This window comes from Schistocerca serialis, chromosome 3, assembly GCF_023864345.2.
Source record: "Schistocerca serialis cubense isolate TAMUIC-IGC-003099 chromosome 3, iqSchSeri2.2, whole genome shotgun sequence".
In the NCBI taxonomy this organism is placed as follows: Eukaryota; Metazoa; Arthropoda; class Insecta; order Orthoptera; family Acrididae; genus Schistocerca; species Schistocerca serialis.
In genome coordinates this window covers 158,502,237-158,530,148 of record NC_064640.1, presented here as the reverse complement: position 1 = coordinate 158,530,148, position 27,912 = coordinate 158,502,237, and the positions used below count along the sequence as shown (strand labels likewise).

At 43.5% G+C, this 27,912-nt stretch overlaps 1 protein-coding gene and 1 non-coding gene across 2 annotated transcripts in view; both read left to right on the top strand.

Annotated features, from left to right (window-relative positions):
- Positions 1-27,912, top strand: part of LOC126469863 (organic cation transporter protein-like) — a 373,860-nt gene that overhangs the window by 103,884 nt on the left and 242,064 nt on the right. The window lies entirely within an intron of this gene.
- Trnar-ucu (transfer RNA arginine (anticodon UCU)) lies at positions 18,156-18,235 on the top strand. Its single transcript has one exon. It is a non-coding gene; the product is annotated as a tRNA-Arg (tRNA).

Sequence of the window (27,912 nt, the reverse complement as noted above, 5' to 3'; positions counted from 1 at the left end):
AATCTAATCCTGGAGAGTTGCTTTATGCAGTGATATGGGTTATTTGCCTGTATGCCTTGCAGTTTTCCCGTAGCCCTCTTTCAAAATCCCAGAGGTACTTCTGAATAGACCCTGTATTCCTTTCTGCTATATGCTCCCATTTATAATATATATTTTTAACCGTGAGTGAGAAGATTTCGAGTTCTATAAATACAATATTAATTTTTAAGCTGCTGGAATAATAGATGGAGCCGGCCGGTGTGGCCGAGCGGTTCTAGGCGCTTCAGTCTGGAACCGCGCAACCGTTACGGTCGCAGGTTCGAATCCTGCCTCGGGCATGGATGTGTGTGATGTCCTTAGGTTAGTTAGGTTTAAGTAGTTCTAAGTTCTAGGGGACTGATGACCTTAGAAGTTAAGTCCCATAGTGCTCAGAGCCATTATAATAATAGATGGAGATATAGCTTATGTGTGCATCGATGTACAGTGAGGCACTTGAAGACAGCGTGGGAGAGTAATTGTGGTTTTTAATCAAACGCAACCTACAGTCACTAAGTATTTAGTGTATACGGTAGATACATAATTTGGTCTGGACGCTGGAACACCTATAGCCGCACAAAAATTACTACTTCTTCACTAGGATGTTATTACAGTTTTACCATAGAAATATTGTGACATTTCAGCTAGAATAGAATCTTAGCAAAGGTTTTTCATGTTTTTATCGAACACATGGACAGCTGCTTAAACAAAACTCCTAACGAACCAGACGCGAAGGAAGTGTCTGAAGATTCCCCTTATAATAAACGTTGAAAAATATTTCTGCAAATAAATTAGGAGTAACACTAATTGACAGCTCTCATCGGAAAAATAAAGATTTTGATGAGCTATTGATATCAAAGACAGAGCTCTCAGGTACTTGGTTTGTCGGATACAAGTTTTTGAAGAGTTATTTGGAATCATATGCTTGTTAAGAGAAGCGATACAGAAATAACGTCTAATGAAGCTTTAGGGGAATTATTTTTAATTAAGTTTGGAAAAAAGACAAGCGTGAAAAAGTGGCCCTTATGAAGACAAGTGCCTCTGCTAACTAGAAGATACACAAATATAGGGAAATTATAATTGCGAAAACGAAGCAAATTATTGAATCAGTCATGAAAACAAATATGTTCGAGTAACGCTTTGTGACAAAGGCCGTAATGGATCCTCTGCCTGCTATTAAGATAGAATAACATTTTGATGTTGCATAGGACCTCGGTAAATCTCATGAACTACCAGTAACTTGTACATCGGCCATACAAAAAAAGTCGCAGGGACTTCCTCGGGGCAGACGTGCATAGATACCTCAGAAATCAGCAGTTTTTTTCAGTTCCACCCCTGTCCTGGGTCTTTGTTCCTCCGTTGATCCCAAAAAATTATAGCACAACGAAACCTCTTTTCAATAGGAGCTGGATAGTGGCAAGTAAAGTTTCACACTAAATATGGAAATCCGTTGAAGCTTTTGTTTTGACACTGCATTTGCTTCTTCATAAACTGTTCATTGACTCAGCAAAGCTTTTGACCTGTTATTTACTGTGGTTTTGATTCCCCATCAGACTAATTGTAAGCAGCAGTATCGGTCAATTTACTCTCGAGGTACACGAATCGCTGTAACAACTTTCATAACCGTGTGTCTGTGACACGTGTCCCAGGTCCGTGATTGCCACTCGTCAATATAGCTGAATCAGTAAACATATAATAAAAAGGTTCTTTAAATTGACTATGTATGATCAACAACGTGTTTATTAGGTCTTGTGTTCATCAAAAGGCCCCTACGTCGATTTGAAGATTAGTCAGCGTAAATGCACATTGCACATCACACTACTCACGTTTGCACTTTTGTTAGCCATTGCCCTTTTTCTTTCCATTTGGTCGCCGTCAATCAAAATACACTAGTGGGCAAAACTTACCAACGAGAGTAACTTTCGTATGTTGTCACTACTAAGTAACATAGCTCGATGACACTAGGACCATACATAAAAAGAACTGCCACAGCATATTACAGAAGGCAACTGAAAGAAATACACAGTGAGACGAACAGAATTTACACCTTCATTTGAAGACAATAATTACACTCGAGCCACTGCAATTCATGATGGCCCCCTGGACGTTTCTAAAGGCGGAAAAGGTTCTGAATTGGATATGTGATCACCACGGGCATCAATGCATTCTCTGCAAAGTGCTCGCATGCTGGCTACAAGGTTGGTGAGGAGTTCTTGTGATAGTGCGTTCCATTCTACACTGTCGTGGTTGAAAACTGTTGGCTGGTCGTTGGTGCATGTGAACGTCCTGCAATATATATCCCCAACGCATCCTGTACATGCATGTTCAAAGGTTTTTAAGTCCGGGGGAACCGACTCGCGAGAATACCCACTCGTTACTTCCCCTCCGCAGTTCGATGCGGCCACGCATTGCAATCCATAAAAATTAAGTCAGAGCCGAATGCACACCTGAAAATATGCAGATGGGGAAGGATTAGTGTCACAACATCGTTAGCCGGAAGGAGATAGTGTACAAAGATTTGGAGGTCAGTACGCCCATGCAGCAGTTACGCCTCCCAAACTATAACACCTGGACCACCAAAACCATCATGTTCGACAATGCTTTTGGTGCATTAGGTACCCTCACATGCCGAGAGGCGGGAAAACATAATGCACCTAGGAACACAGTCAAACATAATCGTTTTGGGGGACAGGTATTATGGTGTGAGGAGGAATATTGTCGCATGGATGTACTAACCTCCAAATCTTTGACCACTGTATACTCACAGGCCAACGTTATTAACGTCATTGCGCGATGATGCTCCTACAACAATGAGGCTCTTTTCAGGATGCATTCTGCTCTGCCTTCAATTTTGTGGATGACAGTGGGAGACCGAATCGACCAGCGCATGGGAAGCAGCTCTCGGAACGAGAGGATACTCGGCGAATGGAATGATCTGCCCGTTCCTAAGACGTAAATCCCATCGAGCACGTGTGGATCCGTTTGGTAGACTACTGTAGCATGTCCACATGCACCAGAGACCATCCAGCAGTTCTCAGCCTCACTGGTGGAGGAATGGAACGCCCTTCCAGAGCAAATCCTTGGCTGGCTCTGAGCACTATGGGACTCAACTGCTGTGGTCATCAGTCCTCTAGAACTTAGAACTACTTAAACCTAACTAATCTAGGGTCATCACACACATCCATGCCCGAGGCCGGATTCGAACCTGCGACCGTAGCAGCGGCGCGGCTCCGGACTGGAGCGCCTAGAACCGCACGGCCACCGCGGCCGGCAGCAAATCCTTACTCAGCATTATAACTAGTTGCAGAGTATGCGTTGCCGTCCTTGGTGATCACATACCCTGTCAAGAACCAGGTCCCGTCTTGTGTAATGTTCGCCGGCCGAAGTGGCCGCGCGGTTCTGGCGCTGCAGTCTGGAACCGCGAGACCGCTACGGTCGCAGGTTCGAATCCTGCCTCGGGCATAGATGTGCGTGATGTCCTTAGGTTAGTTAGGTTTAAGTAGTTCTAAGTCTACGGGATTGATGACCTCTGATGTTTAGTCCCATAGTGCTCAGAGCCATTTGAATCATTTGGGCCTTTGAATGAAAGTTTGATTTCTGTTCGTTTCATGACGCATTTTTTTGTTATCTTCTGTACTATACTGAAGCAGTTCTTTCTACTTAAATGGTTCAAGTTTCTTCCAGCTACGTTACTTCGCAGTGACACATCATAAGAAAGTTAATTTCGTCCTTATGTTTTGCACACTAGTGCACTTCATTCACAGAAAAACAGAACTTTTCATATGCAATGTATGATACAAAACAATCCTGAATTCAAATCCCCATAAGCGGTAGAAGCTATCTAGAAATATGCACCAATCCGAAAAAAGAATTGCTACCAATGAATACTGAACATAGTCGGATCATTCGGACGCATAATGTAGAAGATGCGGCAGTCGATGTGCATAGCGTCTGAGCGCGACCAGAAGCGTTCAAAAAAATGGCTCTGAGCACTATGGGACTCAACTGCTGAGGTCATTAGTCCCCTAGAACTTAGAACTAGTCACACCTAACTAACCTAAGGACATCACAAACATCCATGCCCGAGGCAGGATTCGAACCTGCGACCGCAGCGGTCTCGCGGTTCCAAACTGCAGCGCCTTTAACCGCACGGCCACTTCGGCCGGCCAGAAGCGTTCCTCGGATGGTATACACCAGGGGCGAGGTGAAGAACGAAAGACAAGGGCTGGACAGCAGATATCAGCAGACTCGACGTGGGAGGCAACAGAGCCAGACATCGGCGAATACGGCCGGACAGAAGATGCGCCGCACTAGGAGTTGCTAATTTGATTGTGACTAACAGGTTAATTGAAAGAGGAAAGACAATATAAGGATATAATAATAGGGAACTGATGTGTGTTTACAATGTTGCGAAAAAGTTTATTTTGACTAAATAAACAGAAATGGCGCATTCAGGTAACAAAGTGTCTCATTACAGTTGGCCTCACAACTTCAGTGAAATCCTAGTGAGACTAATAAAAGGAAGTGCTTATAGATATTTATTGCATTTTTAACAGTCCTGTGACAACTAATTTACATACAGAAAGATTCGGCGCAACGTATCACAGCTAGAAATCGTCACAAGGAAACTAAGGAACATATAGTTTAATTTACAAGGGCTACCACCGATTTCTGGAGACGAAGACGACTCGTAACCCCCTTAAAACCTGAATTTTTTCTGGAGGAAGGAAAATTTTTCTTCATGCTGTAATGCTTTTAGGTGATTTATTGATTTTAGATGCAAGAGTTATACACCTATATGTACCAGTTTTCAGACTATACCTTGTACAATTAGTTTCTTTTTACGGACTAAAATAATTAATTTTGAAATATTCACTGTTGTAATACGTAAGTTGATTATTAAATAATTACCACGTAAAATAACAATAATAATAATAATAATAATAATAATCAATTAAACAGTGAAATATAACTTACCTACCTCTTCCGTGCTACATTCACTTGTTCATATTTTTATAGTTATGCCCAACAGGTAGCAGCACTTGTGCATGGTGGAAAATTTGAACATTCACAAATGTGCACATGACGTTTCCATTAAGGAGAAATATTTCTGTTGCAGCTAATACACAGCAAACATTAATGTACACAATTGTAGCGAGAAGGTCTGAAAGGGTTAAAGACACTTATATCAGTATTGTGGCCATGGTGCAGGAATTATAAGTTTCGCTTGCAGTTCAACTCAGCTCCGAAACAGTCACATTTTATGTAAAAAGCAATGAGATTAAATAATGTATACAGTTGAAAATTTCCGTTGCGCAAAGGCATCGATAACTTTCAGACAGGGATCATTAGCAGATATTTATACCGTTGTTTTAAAAAAATGTTCAAATGTGTGTGAAATCTTATGGGACTCAACTGCCAAGGTCATCAGTCTCTAAGCTTACACACTAGTTAACCTAAACTATCCTAGGGAAAAACACACACACCAATGCCCGAGGGAGGACTCGAACCTCCGCCGGGACCAGTTGTTTTAAAGTGAACGAATACAATAACGGTAACTGTAAGCTTATACTTGGATTGTCAGATTCAGCAGAGATACGACAACGGGGCTTGTTGTAATTGTTAAAGAAGACAGTTTAAATAACAGCAAGTAGGTTATACCTGGCTTCCTTTGCCAGAAAAGAAGTTATCGAATTGCAAGTACGTTACAATATGCCTGGGATGGTATGAATATGCAAACAGCACATGGAGATGATAGTGGGTGAGGGGTTCACTGATGCACAGCAGCCTCTGTGAGCGCTTGCGTTCCTACACCAGTAAACAGGGGCACTTCAGCGGTATTCGTCACAGCTGCCAGCCAAGGACGCTGCCCCGCCTACTACATCCTGTGTCAAAGGCTGAGCCCTATTGTTGCTCTAGTTGAAACAGCTCCAGAGCTCGTGTTTGTGCTTACACGTAGGGCCAATGGACAACACAGATGGCTGCCGTGGCTGCTGCGTCGCGCGATCGCCACCTTTCGACTCTCGCAATGCCTGTTGGACCGAGCGAGGTGGCGTAGTGGTTAGTACACTGGACTCGCATTCGGGAGGACGACGGTTCAATCCCGCGTCCGGCTATCCTGATTTAGGTTTTCCGTGATTTCCCTAAATCGCTCCAGGCAAATGCCGGGATGGTTCCTCTGAAAGGGCACGGCCGACTTCCTTCCCCGTCCTTCCTAACGCCATGAGACCGATGACCTCCCTGCTTGGTCTCTTCCCCCAAACAACCCAACCCCCCTATTGGATAGTGTGAATCGGCATCGAAACCAAAAAGTTTTCAAATGGCAACCCTGACTACGCCTAAACCCTTCAATAAACGACGTTTGCCTTCCATTGCACTTACTCGAGTCAGCACGGGACACCAGAATTTTAGACAGCCCGAAGAGCTCCCATCGTAGGTTCTGCACGACTTCGTCTCATGAGACCACATTATCAAACGAGTCCTACAACACCAACACCGATGTCGTCCTTGGGATGACTGACAAATTATCATGCTTCAAGACAGAACAAGGAAGTCAAAATTAATGTGTTTGTGTTCTGGGTTAGAAGACAGGACGTCTCCAAAACCTTAGTCGAAACTGAGCGAATAACAGAGGAGGAACCTAATCTGAGTACTTTAATATAAGAAATTACAGGTCAGAATGAAATACTTAGTTGGTAACTGACATAAACAGCCTACACCTTACAGCAACCAATAAGGCTCAATAGCAACCGTTGGAAGTGACAATCGCCAGTCTCAGTGCAATTCAACATAATCAATTGACAGAACTGAATAACTGGTTCAAAATTATTTGGCACTATTTCTTGCACAAGTTGTTTTTAGAAGTTTACTTACGCTTCCAATAGTACTCTTAACACTGTACTCCTCGAAATGAGGTTTTCGCGCGTCGAGGTCTATGTAGCACGCACCTGTTTATCAGACGTAAGCAGTATTCCAACACGTGCCGCCCACGTGTCAATCATTCTAGATCTCGTACCCACTGAAATATTCATTACCGATCTTTCGTTCGTTGTTTCGAAAATAGTCATTTTAGGGTCCTCTGCCGCCCATAAAATTGACTCCATAGTTTTGGGACACCCTTTATAATGCACAAAAATGGAGAAAAAATACAGTAAAAATGAAAATTGTATGCATTCACGGGACAAAAATTTTACAAACAGCTATCACCATAAGTTCTGAAACCAGGTTGAATGCAAATATAAGCTCACTAGACATAAAATGAGTCACCGCACGGGAGACTAATACTACATAAATGGTTATATCCTAGATACTGGTCTGAAATTGCTGACGGAGTGTGTCCAAAAATTTTCTTCAGGTGCGCCACATTAAACTGCAGTTATTCACTGACCGTTAGGTTGCACAGATATTGCTATGTTTCACCCACTGTTCCAGATAGTCACAGATATTGCCTATGAAATTGAGATCAGGTGATGTAGCAAGCCAGTAGAGATGTTGTCACCTTGGAAGGAGACTGTGAACACAGTAATCATGCCACGAGGACATAAAAGAAAGGGCTACACTTCACTGGAACACCTAGCTTCATGATCATTACGTACAGCCAATTGGCACATACATACCACTTCACTGTCATGACGTAAGTCAGCAGTGGAAGCTCACGTAACTGCCTGGTACTAGTTAAGCACTTCTCCAATGTTGCGAGAACAGTGTCCGTTGAGATTATACAGGTAATGGGCACTCACGTTTGAGGATGTCATTTGTGGCTACAGGTGATAGGATGATATCCCTCCAGCTTCAGTTCCATTTATCGATATCTCGAATTTGCTCTATTCAAAGCATAGTGTGCGATGTGACAGTCTCAGGAAGGTTCGATGTTGATGATAGGCAAGTGAGACTCGGGTGACTCTTGTAACAGGCAGAGGAGAGCGCACTCAAATTATTCTTCTCCCAACTCTTCCCATATTTAAGTCGCTTTTCCCTACCATCTGAAATAGGTGACTTAGCTCACCTGTAATTAGCGCTGCACAGCTTCCAATCGTATTTTGAGATGCAGGCCATTTCAATATTCCTCGTGATCTTCCACCTTCTGCTGCAAATTGTATAGAGCCTCGGTTTAAATTGCAAAAACATTTGCGTGTAATCGTCCTTCTGCAAGAAAGCACCTTTCTTCCTCCCTTAGTTGTGGCATCGGCCATATGGATGTTAATAGGGCATCTTGGTCTGGCAGAATTTGGATTCGACTTCAGGGTCCCAGCTTGTAGTGATGTTAAGAGGTCTTGTAAGTGGCTTACGTGAATTCAACTTAGCAAATTTGGTATATAACTCAAAAATTGTCTCCTGCGTAATAGGAGGTAATACTACCTTGTTGCTGTTTCTTTAAACATCGATGGTGAGTTCTCCACATCAAGCAGAATGCTTTGTCGGCGGGGTGCTTGATTGCAATCTAGTGTACAGATTATTTCACAGGAGGCACAACACTGACATTATAGTGTGATTAAATTCTGTCACAGCATGCTGCATCTGCAGTGTTCACTTCTGTTCATTCATATGAGTAGATATTAATATTATAATTGCTGGTATCAAACGCTGATATTCATTTTCGTTACTAAATTTAAGTCGTTTGGTATTTCGTATTCTGTGCTCGACAGTCAGGTACCTGTATTGTCAAATGAGGTGTACATGTATTCTTTTCGTATGATAATATTGATGCCGGCCACAGTGGCCGAGCGGTTCTAGGCGCTTCAGTCTGGAACCGCACGACTGCTCCGGTCGCAGGTTCGAATCCTGCCTCGGGCATGAATGTGTGTGATGTCCTTAGGTTAGTTAGGTTTAAGTATTTATAAGTTTAGGGGACTGATGACCTCAGATGTTAAGTCCCATAGTGCTCAGAGCCATTTCAGCCAATAATATCGATAAAATTCGTGTAAATGATCTTTGGAATAAGGAAATAACAAGAAATTTTAGTCATTCGTATTGAATATCTGATTTGCAATATATCATTTCTACAGCAAAAATTCATTCACAATACATTTAAGATATGTATTTGATGGGTCAATCTTGAATGATATAGGCTAACCAAATGTGATAGCGGATGTGCAGATCAGCGAATCTGGTCAGGCCCGAGTTTATGGTACCCCACTGATAAAAACAGTCCATCTAAAGTCAAAAGTATTGTGTGCCACTAAAACAACTGGCGACTGATTCATACAGATGACGGTGTTTGTGTATATATTGGCGAATCAATAGTATTTTACCATCACGTCTACGTCTACGTGATTACTCGGCTATTCACAGTACAGTGCCTGACAGAGGGTTCAATGAACCACCTTCAAATTGTCTCTTTACCGTTCCACCCTCGAACGGCGCGCGGAAAAAACGAACACTTAATTTTTTCTGTGCGAGCCCTGATTGCTTTTATTTTATCGTGATGATCATTCCTCCCTAATACGTACGGCACTGGCTCGCATAAATTTTTTTAGTTATGCTTCGAGTTAGAATTCCTTCTTGGTGTCTGGTCCGTTCTATGACCAGTACACAAATATTAAGGCAACATGCACCGTTGTCAGTCGTACGCTAACAGCTTACCATATGAAATACCGTTAACTGTATTTGTCATTATGCATACTATGCCAAAGGCGTCATAAGTAAGAAAAATTCGCACACAAAACTTATAAATCATGTTCCTGCAGTACACAGGGTGGTCGATTGATAGCGACCGGGCCAAATATCTCACGAAATAAGCATCAAACGAAAAAACTTCAAAGAACGAAACTCGTCTAGCTTGAAGGGAGAAACCAAATGGCGCTATGGTTGGCCCGGTAGATGGCGCTGCCATAGGTCAAATGGATATCAACTGCGCTTTTTTTAAAAGTAGGAACCCCCATTTTTATTACATATTCGTGTAGTGCGTAAAGAAATATGAATGTTTCAGTTGCACCACTTTCTTCGCTTTGTGACAGATGGCGCTGTAATAGTCACAAACGTACAAGTACGTGGTATCAAGTAACATTCCGTCAGTGAGGACGGTATTTGCTTCGTGATACATTACCCGTGTTAAAATGGACAGTTTACCAATTACGGATAAGGTCGATATCGTGTTGATGTACGGCTATTGTGATCAAAATGCCCAACGGACGTGTGCTATGTATGCTGCTCGGTATCCTGGACATCATCGAAGAGTCCGGACCGTTCGCCAGATAGTTACGTTATTTAAGGAAACAGGAAGCGTTCAGCCACATGTGAAACGTCAACCACGACCCGCAACAAATGATGATGCCCAAGGAGGTGTTTTAGCTGCTGTCGTGGCTAATCCGCACATCAGTAGCAGACAAATTGCTCGAGAATCGGGAGTATCAGAAACGTTGGTGTTGAGAATGCTACATCGACATAGATTGCATCCGTACCATATTTCTATGCACCAGGAATTGCACGGCGACGACTTTGAATGTACTGTACAGTTCTGCCACTGGGTACAAGAGAAATTACGGGACGATGAGAGATTTATTGCACGCGTTCTATTTGGCGACGAAGCGTCATTCACCAACAGCGGTAACGTAATCCGCCATAATATGCACTAATGGGCAACGGAAAATCCATGATGGCTGCGACAAGTGGAACATCAGCGATCTTTGCGGGTTAATGTATGGTGCGGCATTATGGGAAGAAGGATAATTGGCCCCCATTTTATCGATGGCAATCTAAATGGTGCAATGTATGCTGATTTCCTACGTAATGTTCTACCGATGTTACTACAAGATGTTTCACTGCAATGCAGAATGGCTATGTACTTCCAACATGATGGATGTCCGGCACATAGCTCGCGTGCGGTTGAAGCGGTATTGAATAGCATATTTCATGACAGGTGGATTGGTCGTCGAAGCACCATACCATGGCCCAGGGCCCGCACGTTCACCGGATCTGACGTCCCCGGATTTCTTTCTGTGGGGAAAGTTGAAGGATATTTGCTATCGTGATCCACCGACAACGCCTGACAAAATGCGTCAGCGCATTGTCAATGCATGTGCGAACATAACGGATGGCGAACTACTCGCTGTTGAGAGGAATGTCGTTACACGTATTGCACTGAGGTTTACGGACATCATTTTGAGCATTTATTGCATTAATGTTGTATTTACAGGTAATCACGCTGTAACAGCATGCGTTCTCAGAAATGATAAGTTCACAAAGGTACATGTATCAGATTGGAAAAACCGAAATAAAATGTTCAAACGTACCTACGTTCTGTATTTTAATTTAAAAAGCCTACCTGTTACCAAATGTTCGTCTAAAATTGTGAGCCATATGTTTGTGACTATTACAGCGCCAGCTATCATAAAGCGAAAAAAGTGGTCCAACTATTACATTTCTTTACGTACTACACGAATATGTAATAAAAATGGGGGTTCCTGTTTAAAAAAACGCAGTTGATATCAGTTTGACCTATGGCAGCGCCATCTAGCGGGCCAACCATAGCGCCATCTGGTTTCCCCCTTCAAGCTAGACAAGTTTCGTTCTTTGTAGGTTTTTCGTTTGACGCTTATTTCGTGAGATATTTGACCCGGTCACGATCAATGGACCACCCTGTAGATCGTCAGATGAAACTGGAATATATGTAATATTAATATACGAGTTCTTCCAGAAATGAGAATCTGTATGTTTAGAGAACTGAAGATTCTGGAAAAACGTGTGCAGTCCCAACGAGTCAACAACTATGTTCAATTTATTAATAAAAGTCGCGTTTTTCAGTTCGGTGCGTTGTTGCTAAGGCGAAGTTCCATTACTGCGTCAATCGTTATGCACTGGCTCTGCATCATCGGCCGCGAGGCGTTATCGTGCACCAGTAAGATGCAACCACAAACAATCCGGTGTGCCAGCCGCGGTAACTTTGGAGTACGCAGTGAAGAGGCTGCTGCGTCAGCTGGGAGAGTTGCTCTCATCAGCTAGACTGCCGAGCTTGTCTGCGCGTACGTGCTGCTGCCGGCGCCCACCCACTGGCGTGGCTGCCAGTTTCAGTAAGTGACAGCTGCGCACTCGCGCAAAAGCATCAAGAAAGGACCTCTGCCTGCAGGCGCAACATGTTGACGTGCGAGATGATCCACCGCAGCACACTCGGAGCTTTGGACCTGCTCTAAATTTCTATGATGTTACTCAGTTTGTTTAGGAGGAACTGGAAAAATCGTTGAGTTTTCTCGGTTACCCTCCTTGACTTGAGGACAAGGTTTCAAAGTGAGTAATGTTTCATGCAGTTTGACGGGGTAGCTCGTAGCGTTAAAATTGGATAACGAATGAGTGATGGGTAATTAAGAAGTGATAAATACATAACACAACATACGTCTTCACAATGAAGCTGCAACTTCTGCTGCCTTTTTCTCTACATACAGGCAGAAACAGAGCATCCACTCAAACTCAGATGATATCCCAGCAAACAATCTTCGTAATGTCAACAAACAACACACGCTGTTGTTGTTGTTGTTTTCAGTCCAAAGACCGCTTTGATGCGGCACTCCATGCTATTCTATCATGTGCAGGCGTCTTCATCTCCAAATAACTGCAGCAACTTACATCCTTCTGAATCTGCTTACAGTATTCATCGCTTATTCTCCTCCTACGATTTTTACCTCCCACACTTCCTTCCAGTACTAAACTGATGGTCCATTGATGTCTCAGAATGTGTCCTATCAACATAGCCCTTATTTTATTCAGATTGTGCCACGAATTTCTTTTCTCCCAAGTTCTACCAAGTACCTCCTCATTAGTTGCGTGTTCTGTACACCTAGTCAACATTCTTCTGTAGCACCACATTTCAAAAGCTTCAGTTCTCTTCTTATCTAAACTTTTCATAGTCCACGTTTCACTTCTATAAATGGCTACACTCGATACAGATACTTTCAGAAGAGATTTCCTAACACTTAAATCTGTATTCGATGTTCACAAATTATTCTCCTTCAGGACCGCTTTTCTTGTCATTGCCAGTCACATTTTATAGCCTCTCTACTTCGGCCGTCATCCGTTATTTTACTGTCCAAATAGCAAAACTCATCTACTACTTCGTCTCATTTTCCTAATCTAATTTCCTCAGCTTAACCTGATTTAGTTCGACTACGTTGCATAATCCTTGTTTCCCTTTTGTTGATATTTATCTTATATCCACCTTTGAAAACACTGGCCATTCCATTAAACTACTCTTCCAAGTCCTTTTATGTCTCTGACAGAATTATAATGTCATCTGTAAACCTCAAAGTTTCCATTTCTTCTCTCTGAACTTTAATACCTTACCCAGATTTTTCTTGGGTTTCTTTTAGTTCTTGTTCAGTGTACAGAATAAATAGTATCGGGGAAAAGCTACAACCCTGTTTCCCTTCTCAATCATTGCTTCCTTTTAATGCCGCTCGACTCTTAAAACTGCCGTCTGGTTCCTGTACAAGTTGTAAACAGCCATTAGCTCCCTATATTTTACTCCTGCGACCTTCAGAATTTCAAAGAGTGTTCCATTCAACATTGTAAATGATTTCTCTAAGTCTACAAATGCAATAAATGGAGGTTCCCTTTCCATAACATGTCTTCTAAAAGTCGTAGGGTCAGTATTGCTTCGCGTGTTCTACGCATCTCCGGAATCCAAATTGATCTTCCCCGAGGTCGCCTTCTAAGAGCTTTTCTACTCTAGTTTGGTGTTAGTATTTCGCAACCATGAATTATTAAACTGACAGTTCGGTAAGATTCACACCTGTCACCACCAGCTTTCTTTGGAATTGGAATTACTACATACTTCTTGAATTTGGAGGGTATTTCGCCTGCCTCATACACTTTGCACACAAGATGGAAAAGTTCTGTCATAGCTGGCACTCCCAAGACCGTTAGTAGGTCTGAGGGAATATAGTCTACTACTTGGGTATTTCAAAACTCCAACAAATTTTTCTCACGGTATCATGTCTCCCATCTCATCTTCATCTACATCCCCCTCGATTTCTAATTATTGCCTGCAAGTTCATCTCCCTTTTGTAAACCCTTTATATACTCCTTCCGTCATTCATCTTTCTCTCCCTTGGTTAGGACTGGTTTTCATCTGAGCTCTTGACATTCATACACATGGTTCTCTTTTCTCTAAAGGTCTCTTTAATTTTCCTGTAGGCGGCACGTATCTTATCCCTCGCGATAAATGCTTCTACATCCTTACATTTGTCCTGTAGCCAGTCCTGCTAAGCTATTTTTCCTTTCCTGTCAAGACGTTTGTATTCCCTTTTACCTGTTTCACGTGCTACATTGTTATATTTTCTTTTTCATCAATTAATTTCAATATCTCCTACGCTACCCAAGGATTTCTACTAGGCCTTGTCGTTTTACCTATTTGATCCCGAGCATCCTTCACTATTTCATCTCTAAAAGCTACCCATTCGTCTTCCACTGTATTCCTTTCTCCTGTTCTAGTCAATCGTTGCCTAACGCACCCTCTGAAACTCTCTTCGACATCTTGCTCATTCTGATTATCCAGATCCCAATTTACTTAATTTCCTACTTTTTTACAATTGCTTTAGTTATAAACAACAGTTCATAGTCAATAAATTGTCAGAGTCCACATCTGCCCACGGTAGTGTTTTACAATTTAAAATCTGGTTCCGAAATCTCTATCTTGGACGCTAAAGTAATTAAACACCGTCGACACCATGGCAGAGCGACGTCGAAAAGTGCCTAAGAACGGGTAACAGTGTCGTATTCTTAATATGGTCGTCGTAATAGAAGTCGAATCCCAGCAAGACTACCAGAGGCTGCAAAAGAAAGTGACTAAAATTTCACCGTGAAGTGTGAGCTCACTAGAAAAATGCAATCACGCTTAATTTTATGAGTTGTCATACAAGATGACCAATACTGGGGCAATTCCAACAGGACAATGCAACACCTTAAACGTCCAGAATTGTAATAGAGTGACTCCAGGAACACTCTTGAGTTTAAACACTTCCGCTGGCCACCAAACTCCCTAGACATGAACATTATTGAGCATATCTGGGATGCCTTGCAACGTGCTGTTCAGAAGAGATCTCCACCACCTCGTACTCTTACGGATTTATGGAGAGCCCTGCAGGATTCATGGTGTCAGTTCCCTCAAGCACCACTTCAGACATTGGTCGAGGCCATGCCACGTCGTGTTGTGGCCCTTCTGCGTGCTCGAGGGGGCTCTACACGATATTAGGCAGGTATACCAGTTTCTTTGGATCTTCAGTGTTGCTGAGGGAAGTCACATCTGTAATGGGTGTTCTTTTAGAACGGCACTGTGAAACATCCTGAGTGAGCAACATAATGATACAACATTTGATGGTCTTTGCAGCGGATCTTTCATCACTGGTGCTAAATCAGTTAGTTGCTGTCTGCTTCTTGCCACTTTACCTCCTCCTTTTCAGCGATCACAGGATCTGTAGACCAAGCGCTGCATCAAGGATCTCCTTCCATCTTCTATCTCTCGCTGTTTCTCTCCAACCTGCGGGGATTCCCAATGCTGCGACGTCCTTTTTTATCTCATCTTTCCACCGTGTGCGAGGTCCGCCCAGTCGTCTTGTTGCTTGGAGAGTGCCCTCAAATGCCTTCTAAGGAATTACGTTGTGTTCCATTCTAGCCACATGCTCAGCCCATTGTAGTTTCCTACTTCTTAATTTCTGGACAATAGTGGGTTGCTTCGTCAACTGATAAATCTGTGTTTCTGTGAACTCTCCAGATGTCATTTTCCAACACAGTGTTATAGGTAGCATTTAAGATTAAATTCAACAACATAAACGAACTCAATGCTCTCTCAGTATTCAGTGAACCCCACTGATGTGCCAAATACATCAAATGTATGGTATCACGACCGTTTCTATCATGTGAGGTGTTAACATAAATGTGCCGGCCGCGGTAGCCGAGCGGTTCTAGGCGCTTCAGTCTGGTACCACGCGGCTGCAGCGGTCGTAGGCTCGAATCCTGCATCGGGCGTGGATGTGTGTGATGTCCTTAGGTTAGTTACGTTTACGTACTTCTAAGTCTAGAAAACTGATGACCTTATATGTTAAGTCCCATAGTGCTTAGAGCCATTTGAATATGTGAAATATGTGAAAAACCTTACATTAAAACACGTGTGCCATAGTAAAAATTCAGATGAAAGAAACCTCGATATGGTAACCGAACTGATAGTGACACGTACCATGACTGTTTCTAGATTAGAAATAATACAAAGTTCTGGAAGTTCGGAACACACCCACATCCGGAATATGTAAATATGACTTGCTTGGCATTCCTAGTGCATTTTACAGAAACTGAAACGTGATGTTTTTCTTCATTTGTGGCTGTACCGCTGAAAGCATTACTCTTAATGCTAATAAACATTGACAATATAATATGGGTACTGTGTAATCGACCAGTTTCCGCCTTTGTCAGGGTACTATTGCATAGCAACAGAAGCAAAACTGTAATATGGTAAGGTAAAATGTTGGTGTATCGAATATGTATATTCCTGTTAAATTTTCAAACTAATTCATTGAATCACACAGGTCTCACAAGGCTACTATAACGCCGTTAATTTTTATAATTATTTGTTGTATCTCAGCATATATATCGTTTAATAATAAAAACAAAGCTGATTTCGATGCCATTTTCCGAATGTCTTAGCGCTCTACTCCTGACCATTTATGATATTAGGTATGCCCAGAATAGGTGAATATCCTCTTCAATAGTCCTAATATCACTTCCGTTTTAACTATCAACTGTTCAGTTTACTTACATTTGCCAACGTCATATATCCTAGTACCAGGTCACATCTCTCAGTTGGAAAATATTTTACATATCGTCGTGGAAACGAGATCAAAAGCGGCAACGGATTTCTTAATTTCTTTCACTGGCGAATATCTGCGGGTCACCAGTCGCCGACCACGTGACACAAACCCAGAAACGTATTTCCAACAGTTCATTAGGCACTTTATTTTCCTGGGCACAAGGTACTTTTAGACCGAGGTCGTTCATCATTCACTAATGGCGCTTGGAGGGATGCCACAGCAATCTGCTATTGAATGGCGAATGGGCCGCACTGCTGGCGAGGCACGCCGCTGGGGCCTGGTGAGCGTGTCAAGGCCCCCGCTGATGGGTTAAGTGTGCCGCGGATGTCACTGTGTGCTCACCTTTTACGCCCATTGCGCTGCTGTGTCCTACGCTTGCAGAAAACCGGCACGCCTGCCAACTTACGCTGTTGCCGTCCATAACTTCGGCCCCTCGCACGGCCACTGAATTCGAAGAAGTGTACCGGGCGGCTGCGGGCTTAATATGGCTTCTCACGAGAAACTTTTCGCCAGAAAAGATCGTGATTGCGCCGTCGACTTTTAGCCAGAACCGAATAAAGAAATTAGATTCTGGGAGTTAGGAGGACAAAGTTACACGAAGAATAAATGCAACGGCAGTCGGAAGACACGTAGGTTTTGGTTCATCTTCCCGTCATCATTGATGTCATCAGAAATAGAGCACAATGGGGAATGAAATGTATCGTGGCCATATCTAAGGAGCTGTTCAGCATTTTCCGTAAGTTATTCAGAGATACCGTGTAAAGCTTGCGTTATGATTGTCGAACGCATTCCTCTTCAGCAGGAGCCCAGTGTTCTCTTCACTGAGTCATCTGTTTGCTCCACTTATTTTGCATCTATCTTCTGATTTGCTTTGATGTATCCCTCCACGAAATCCTTCCCTGTGTCAGCCACTTCATCTTAGAGCATCACTTAAACACAAACCGTCCTGAATTATTTGTTGAATATATTCCAATCTCTGTCTTGCCCATGTCCGAAAGAACAGATACCATCTTCATATATATAGCTACGGTTCACCGGCCATTAGGCCATCTTCTATGCGGATGCACACACATTGCCCGAACTCTTACGGGAATCGGTAAAGCCGCAAGTAATGAGTGTAATGGGTAGGGGCACTACGAATATAGTGCGGGACAGTATGTTGGGAATGTGGTGGTCCCGGCGGAGGTTCGAGTACTCCCTCGGGCATGTGTGAGTGTGTGTGTGTGTGTGCGTGTGTGTGTGTGTGTGTGTGTGTGTGTGGTGTTCATCCTTAGGATAATTTAGGTTCAGTAGTGTGTAAGCTTAGGGACTGATGACCTTAGCAGTTGAATCCTATAAGATTTCACATAAATTTTGAAAAGCTGTAGCGCAGTGGATAGCGCGTTGGACTTCTAATCCAAAGGTCGTGGGTTCGATCCCCACCAGGGATGTTTACATTTTATAATTAAATTGCAGTGTTATAACAACATTTAAAAGCCGGCACAGTAGCTCACTGAGTGAACCGACCATCGAACAACCTGAACGAGTGTCATCGGACGTCCGCCACGAACAAATTCAGCGAACAATATAAAACAATAATAAGGATGAATAGAGCGTCTGTCATGTAAGCAGGAGATCTCGGGTTCGAGTCCCGGTCGGGGCACACATTTTCAACTGTCCCCGATGACGTATATCAACACCTGTATGCAGCTAAAGGTATTCATTTAATTGTATTGATTTAATTGTAATTGCTCTGCAGTCCCTAACCCTCTACAGCTCCCTCGGGCACAATGGATGTTATTCGTTGATGTCTTAACACACATTCTATCTATGTTATGTTATGTTATGTTAACCGGGGACCTAGAAACGACGGAGAGGCTCCGTCCCCGCTGCAGTGGTCCGCAACCCCACGACGACTACCGCAGTCCACTTCACCCCTCCGCCGCCCCACACCGAACCCAGGGTTATTGTGCGGTTCCTCCCCCGGTGGACCCCCCAGGGAACGTCTCACACCAAACAAGTGTAACCGCTATGTTTGCGTGGTAGAGTAATGGTGGTGTACGCGTACGTGGAGAACTTGTTTGCGCAGCAATCGCCGACATAGTGTAGCTGAGGCGTAATAAGGGGAACCAGCCCGCATTTGCCGAGGCAGATGGAAAACCGCCTAAAAACCATCCACAGACTGGGCGGCTCACCGGACCTCGACACAAATCCGCCGGGCGGATTCGTTTCGGGGACCGGCGCTCCTTTCCGCTAGGAATGCCGTCATTCTATCTATAATATTCACTGATACTATATCTGCAGCTTCGGTGCACTGTTAAACTGCTTTCGTACCGCATTCAGCTGTCATTTCTATTTATTTGTACTATTGAACAACTTCGGTGCTAAACAAGTTTCAAGTATCTACACTCCTGGAAATTGAAATAAGAACACCGTGAATTCATTGTCCCAGGAAGGGGAAACTTTATTGACACATTCCTGGGGTCAGATACATCACATGATCACACTGACAGAACCACAGGCACATAGACACAGGCAACAGAGCATGCACAATGTCGGCACTAGTACAGTGTATATCCACCTTTCGCAGCAATGCAGGCTGCTATTCTCCCATGGAGACGATCGTAGAGATGCTGGATGTAGTCCTGTGGAACGGCTTGCCATGCCATTTCCACCTGGCGCCTCAGTTGGACCAGCGTTCGTGCTGGACGTGCAGACCGCGTGAGACGACGCTTCATCCAGTCCCAAACATGCTCAATGGGGCACAGATCCGGAGATCTTGCTGGCCAGGGTAGTTGACTTACACCTTCTAGAGCACGTTGGGTGGCACAGGATACATGCGGACGTGCATTGTCCTGTTGGAACAGCAAGTTCCCTTGCCGGTCTAGGAATGGTAGAACGATGGGTTCGATGACGGTTTGGATGTACCGTGCACTATTCAGTGTCCCCTCGACGATCACCAGTGGTGTACGGCCAGTGTAGGAGATCGCTCCCCACACCATGATGCCGGGTGTTGGCCCAGTGTGCCTCGGTCGTATGCAGTCCTGATTGTGGCGCTCACCTGCACGGCGCCAAACACGCATACGACCATCATTGGCACCAAGGCAGAAGCGACTCTCATCGCTGAAGACGACACGTCTCCATTCGTCCCTCCATTCACGCCTGTCGCGACACTACTGGAGGCGGGCTGCACGATGTTGGGGCGTGAGTGGAAGACGGCCTAACGGTGTGCGGGACCGTAGCCCAGCTTCATGGAGACGGTTGCGAATGGTCCTCGCCGATACCCCAGGAGCAACAGTGTCCCTAATTTGCTGGGAAGTGGCGGTGCGGTCCCCTACGGCACTGCGTAGGATCCTACGGTCTTGGCGTGCATCCGTGCGTCGCTGCGGTCCGGTCCCAGGTCGACGGGCACGTGCACCTTCCGCCGACCACTGGCGACAACATCGATGTACTGTGGAGACCTCACGCCCCACGTGTTGAGCAATTCGGCGGTACGTCCACCCGGCCTCCCGCATGCCCACTATACGCCCTCGCTCAAAGTCCGTCAACTGCACATACGGTTCACGTCCACGCTGTCGCGGCATGCTACCAGTGTTAAAGACTGCGATGGAGCTCCGTATGCCACGGCAAACTGGCTGACACTGACGGCGGCGGTGCACAAATGCTGCGCAGCTAGCGCCATTCGACGGCCAACACCGCGGTTCCTGGTGTGTCCGCTGTGCCGTGCGTGTGATCATTGCTTGTACAGCCCTCTCGCAGTGTCCGGAGCAAGTATGGTGGGTCTGACACACCGGTGTCAATGTGTTCTTTTTTCCATTTCCAGGAGTGTAAAATAGAAGCATCATATACACAGTATATTAAAACCAATTAATAATTAAACAAAAAGTGTGTCAGATTTCAATATATGCTAGGAAAATTATAATTTGCTTCAAAGAAGAATGTCAGTGGTACATTAGGCCTTGCAGTTTTTGCTTCTTTGTTTAATCAAGGTTCAAATGGCTCTGAGCACTATGGGACTCAACTGCTGGGGTCATTAGTCCCCTAGAACTTAGAACTAGTTAAACCTAACTAAACTAAGGACATCACAAACATCCATGCCCGAGGCAGGATTCGAACCTGCGACCGTAGCGGTCTTGCGATTCCAGACTGCAGCGCCTTTAACCGCACGGCCACTTCGGACGGCCTGTGTTTAATCAGCGTTCATCTTTGTTTCGTTGATGAGTATGCAGTTGTCATAAAATTGGAAACGTTAGCTCAGTTGTTATGGGAGCACGTCGTTTCCAACTAGTTGTTAGAGAGATTTTATGATAAGTATACACGAATACAGAAAGTTAATGAATTCAACTTACATACACACTGCATAACGAGTGTTATTGTCATATGGAGGTAAAAGTATTAATATTAATTGAATTAAAATAAAACCAGCGTATACAAGTTACCATCTGAGCTTATAAAAGTTTAAAATTCAGCTTTTATAGCCGAGTAATGGAAAGGGAATGAAAATTATGAATTTAGAATATGACTGCCATCATTTATTGTATTGTTACGTAATCTTCTTTGTCTTGTGGTTCTACATATTCATGACTATAGCAATGACTATGGTTTCTAAGGCTCTGCTAAGTATCCTCGCAGGACTGGCGTAATCATCGAGAAATTTTCCGCTGCGTAGTTCTTTTTGTTCGTTTATAGCTGCTTCCGATTGGTCCTTTAGATGGATATAAATTTCAGTCTTCCATCACATCCATGACGTTGTTCCTGCAGTATGCGCAGAAACTCCAGTGATTTATTAATAGCCTACTACGTGTTTTGTGGTTGTCGTCTTTTAAGCGTGCAGCAAAGGTGAAGCGGTAACTGTCACTTATTGCTGGGTGTTCTTTAAATCGGAGGGGAGGGGTCGGGCGTGATTTTTTTGTTTTCTTTAGAAACAACTTATTTTAATTAATTTCGGTTATATTTTTGCCCCTGTATGACAGAATAACTCTGGTTATGCGCTATCAATGTGCGTTGTACACATTACTTTTGTCTATCTGTGTCTACTTAGTATAAATATCTTTGCAACAAATGACTAATAGTGAGGTGCTCACATAACTGAGCTAAACATGTCCACTTTCATGACTGTTACATATAATCATTAGCACAAGAACTATGAACTCTAGCTAATTATATCCAGAAGCAAAAATCTGTATGGCATAATGTGCCATTGAAAATCTTCTGTGAAGCAAGCTATAATTTTCGTAGCATATCTTGAAACCCGACATATTTTATGTTTAATTCTTAACTGATGTTAATACATTGTGCATATTATGCTTGTGTTATAGATACTTTAAAATAGTCTAGGATAGGAATTGTATAATAGTACAACAAAAAATAAAGATCACAACTGAAGATGGCGCAAAATCATTTCAACACATCCTGTCGTTCTGTCCCATCTTCTTGTCGATGTTTTCCGCAGGTCCCTCTCCTCCCCGATTCAGTGGAGAAATATTTGTTACCAGTAGAAGTCTTTCCGACAGGAATGCTCTTTTGCTGTGATAGCCTGGTTTTTATGTCCCCTGTGCATCGTCCTTCATGCGTTATTTTGCGTACAAGGTAGCACAATTCCTTAAGTTCTACTTCTTACTTCCTAATTTTTGGTTAAGTTTATCACTGGTCTCGTTTCTGCTATCCTTCATGTCTCTCTTTGGTTTACTTTCGGTCGATAGTTTGTACTGATTAGATGGTTCATTCTATTCAAAAGACCCTCTGTTCATCTTCCTCACTTTCACTGAAGATAGCAACGTCATCAGCGAATCTTATGATTGATACTCTTTCACCCTGAAGTTTAATTCCACTCCTGAATCTTTGTTTTATTGCCATCACTGCTTCTTCTATGCACAGATTAAACACTAGGGGCGAACGTCTACATCCATGCCTCTCACCCTTTTTAATCCGAGAACACCATTCTTCGCCTTCCACTTTTATTTTTCCTTGCTGGATCTCGTACATATTGTACAGCATATTACCCGCCTTTCCCTGTAGCTTATATCAGATTTTATGATAATTTCTAACATCTTGCGCCAGTTCACATTGTGTAACGCTGTCCTTAGGTCGACAACATGTTCTGATTTTTCTTAGGTCTTGCTCCGTTATCGAGAACAAAGTCAGATTAGCCTCTCACGGCTTTACACTTCCTTAAAACCAATCTGATTGTTATCTAACAATGGCTCAGTTTTCTTTTCCATTCTTCTGACATCACTCATGTCGGCAGCTAGGAAATACTGTAGCATCAACCAGCTTACGTGATCTTGATATGTTACAGATCGTATTCAAAAAAAGTCTGGTATTAACGAATATGTGGGGAGGAACTAAGTAAGGGTGAGTTAAATGAAAGCCGTCAGCTGTTATGAGAGAAAGAAGCAAGTAAGCTGTTGCTGTTTTGTTGCTACTCATGACTCAATACAAGAGGCGCCTGATGCCTGAGCATAAATGATTGATACAAAATAAAGGAATATATCCTATGGCCTGTAGGCTGATCAGGAACTGCTATTTAAAAGATTATTTTCACCACGAAGTTGACATAAGAAACGATGTCCCTCAAATATATGTATAGCTGTTGGCCTTGGTTAATCTATACCAAAATGAGATGGGAATAACTATCTACTGAAATGATACACAGAGGAATTCGATTACTGTACTTTTTTTGACAAAGATTTACACAAATGGGGAAAACTGAACAATGTGAAAGTCGTCGTTCAAAAGCAACAGAAAATACAGGAAGTATTAAACTATCTCAGTTAAAAGAAATGCACGTATTGTGGGTCCACAAGTTACTGGCAAACACACTCTAACCATTCTCAGTAGTGTAATACAATTAGAGAGAGCCAGAGTCCTACTCTGGGGCACATTAAGACCTCTTGAAATATATTCTTTACCTGAAATGTCCATCTCCACGTCTCTGTCGTAGTGTACCTCTACTGTCTGCTTTTCCATTGGCTAAAGGACATTCCCATCAAAAATACATCATTCCAAGCTCTGCAGACATGACTTGCCACAATATGGTTGCTTCCTGGCTTTAACTAATATATTTCAATAATATTTAAATAAAGAAATGTCATAAACTTTCGGTTACATCCAGTTTGCAATAAATATAAGTAATAGTTTGTTCATAAATAAATAAACCAGCTTTCTTGCGTGAGTGTGCTAACGATAAACTACAAAAGATTGTCCTTAAATATTGCTTGAACAATAATTTATGCCTGCCTGAGATAAGTGTCTTTTGGTTCTCTTCTCAGTGGTGCTGCCCACTAACACATGCAACTGACCACTTTTAAATTAGCATCGGTTTTCAATAGCACTTGCAGTCAATATTTAAATAAAGTTACTGGCAAAATAGAAACCTTCTCATTAAATAACTACACAAGCGGGGCAAAATGTGAGATACTCATGCCGTATTTTTAGCTATGTAACTGTGGTGAATACTATGTTCTGACAAACGTTTGTGAAATAAAAAAGATATGAACGACGTAATAAATCAGAAATGAAATACAGATATCTAGCTTTCAAAGACGATAGCTGCAGTGCAACACCATCATGTGAGATGTTGAAATAACACGTTGCATTTAAAAGTTATTAATTCAAAAAGTGGTTCAAATGGCTCTGAGCACTTTGGGACATAACATCTGAGGTCATCAGTCCCCTAGAACTTAGAACTACTTAAACCTAACTAACCTAAGGACACCACACACATCCATGCCCGAGGCAGGATTCAAAACTGCGAACTTAGCGGTCGCGTGGTTCCAGACTGAAGCGCCCAGAGCTGCTCGGCCACAGCGGTCGGCAGTTGTTAATTCAGAGGTTCATTGTGGAAACGTTTATTCGCTATGAATTATTAAATTGTGTTGTTTTTAAACATAATGAAAGTATTGTTGTCATTGGATGCGCCTCGTTTTTTTGAGATAACAGACGTATTAAGATTTTCGTTAATATTTGACTGTAGATTGCCAACGGCCTTGCCGGAGTGGTAACACCGGTTCCAGTCAGATTACTGAAGTCACGCGCTGTCGGGCTTGGCTAACACTTGAATGGGTGACCATCCGGTCTGCCGAGCGCTGTTGGCAAGCGGGGCGCACTCAGTCCTTGTGAAGCAAATTGAGGAGCTACTTGATTGAGAAGTAGCGGCTCTGGTCAAGAAAACTGACAACGGCCGGGAGAGCGGTGTGCTGACATCACGCCCCAACGTATTCGCATCCAGTGACGCCTATAGTCTGAGGATGACACGGCGGTCGGTCAGTACCCTTAGGGTCTCCCGAGGCCTGTTCGGGCGGAGTTAAGTTTATTAGTTTTGACTGTAAATTACTAGAGATTCTCAAAAGGCTGTGAGAAGCCATCTTCAGCTTGTCTGACACTCCGCAATTTCTTCGAACATTGTCCGTCGTCTTAAGCGCCAAAATTCCCGTCCTGGTATATCAGCGTTTCCGGCCAAGCCTTTGCACCCGCACCTGCGCTCCGCAACAACGGTCGCTGCCCCTGGACCTGTCCGTGCCTCTGGATCGGCCGAGGCGCCTACGCGGCCCTGGGGCTGTCTGCCAGCTCTCAGCCGTACAACAACTTACCTTGTACCAATACTGGGCGGCCTATTAGTTTGCCTAAATACGCGTAACGTTACGTAGACAATGACGAACCCCTATCGTGCTTGTAAAGTGACCGCCCTGGGCAGAGGCTCTGCTGTATACATTACGTAAGTGGTCTTTTACTCACAGAATATACAAGCTACCTTGCCGAGGGATGCGCGTGACTCTCGCATGAAACTCAGCCATCTGAACATTACCTCATACTAATGAATAACTGTTGCATCAATAAGATCTGACTTGCCTGCTCCTTGACCTGTTAAGAGGAGTAGCAAGTTACTTGTCTATGTTCTATTAAAAGGTGCTAACTATGAGGGTGACTGCACTGTTCCTGCTCTGCCTGCTGACACTAAAATTACTGGTGGATACCGTTCTCCACAAACTTTTAATAACAGCGTGTTGACGTCTTGGTCAATGTGCAAGTAGTGACATACACGCCAGCATCTTGCGATGTTACTCTTATTAATCTTCGCCTTTGTCGTTTGTTATACTGGATGTTCATATTAGTTGGAAGGATGTCTGAAGTGTGGACCAAGATTATTATCAAACATACAAACCTATATATATAGTATAACGACATACTACTTTCCGAGAGGTTGTCTACATTCGCAAACGTTTAGCAAGTAGCAAAAGCCAATGGACAGTTAAAAAAAGTAAAAAGATACGAGAAGGATTTGAAATATCTCTGTGTGGATGACATTTTCCTCAAAGTCAATGCTATGCCTCTAGATTCATAAATTCTACAAATCAGCTTGAATAGTCGTTCAGCTGCCACTTTCCCAAATGATTCAGAAATTCTGAAGAAATGTTATTCATGCCTTCCAGTTTATTTGATGACTTGTCTTCCATGACGCTGCCGGCCACGGTGGTCTAACGGTTCTAGGCACTCAGTCCGGAACCGTGCGACTGCTGCGGTCGCAGGTTCGAATCCTGCCTCGGGCATGGATGTGTGTGATGTCCTTAGGTTGGTTAGGTTTAAGTAGTTCTAAGTTCTAGGGGACTGATTACCACAGATGTTTAGTCCCATAGTGCTCAGAGCCATTTGAACCATTTTTTCCATGACGCTATTAAACTCTGACTCTAATACGGAGTAACTATGTCTTTTGTATCTACTTCTATATCTTGATCCGTCAGGTCATCAGACAGTTCTTTCTTCCTCGTAGAGATCTTCAACGTACTCCGTCCACCTATCTGCTCTCCAACTCTGTGCTTAACAGTAGCATTCCTCTTCCACTCTTAATGTTGATACATTTGCTTTCAGTTTCACTGAAGGACGTTTTAACTTTTATCTATGCTGAATTATTCCTTCCGACAGTAATTTCTTCCAGATTTATTCGCATTTTTCCTGCAGCTTTTCCCTGCACTCACCATTCATTTCATTGCTAAGTGACCTACATTCCTGTATTCCTGTCTTTCCCTGAATATTTTCCCTCTTTGTATCTATATTTGTCAGTCCAAATTTTGTGACTGCCCGTTTTAGAGATGTCCATTCTTTTTCAACTGAACTGCCTATTGCAGTAGTCATTAAACACACATCAAAAAAAAAATTTCCATCACCCCGGTTCCCAGAACTCCTGAAGATAGACGTTGACTGTGGATATTGTATCAAAGACACGGTCCCTTTGACTGTTCAGAGATGTCAATAAACCCGCCAAAAGATGTAAACATCCATGCATGAGTAGCGCCTATTAGACGGAGGGGTCCGACAGCCGGTCAGTTCCAGTCATTCCACCAGGAAGGGGTTACACAACTCGTGTTGCCTGTAGTTCAACCATGCCTAGACGGTGAATACCGCGGTTCAATTGCGTCCGAATTGTTACTTTTTGCCAGGAAGAGCTCTCAGCAAGGGAAGTGTCCAGGCGTCTTGGAGTGAACCAAACCCATGTTGTTCGGACATGGAGGAGATACAAAGAGACAGGAACTGTCAATGATATGCCTCGCTCAGGCCGCCCAAGGGCTACTCCTACAGTAGGTGACCACTACCTATGGATTATGGTTCAGAGGAACCCTGACAGCAACACCACCATGTTTAATAATGATTTTCGTGCAACCACGGGACTTCATGTAACAACTCAAACCGTGTGCAATAGGCTGCATGATGCGCAACTTCACTCCAGACGTCTACGGCGAGGTCCATCGGCAACCACGACACCATGCAGCGCGGTACAGGTGGGCCCAACAACATGCCTAATAGACCGCTCAGGATTGGCATCACGTTCTCTTCACCGATGAGTGTCGCATATGCCTTCAACCACACAATCGTCGGAGACGTGTTTGAAGGCATCCGGTCACGCTGAACACCTTAGACACACTGTCCAGCGAGTGCAGCAAGGTGGAGGTTTCCTGTTGTTTTGGGGTGGCATTATGTGGGGCCAACGTACACCGCTGGTGGTCATGGAAGGCGCCGTAACGGCTGTACGATACGTGAATGCCATCCTCCGACCGATAGTGCAACCATATCGGCAACATATTGGCGAGGCATTGGTCTTCATGGACGACAATTCGCGCCCCCATCGTGCACA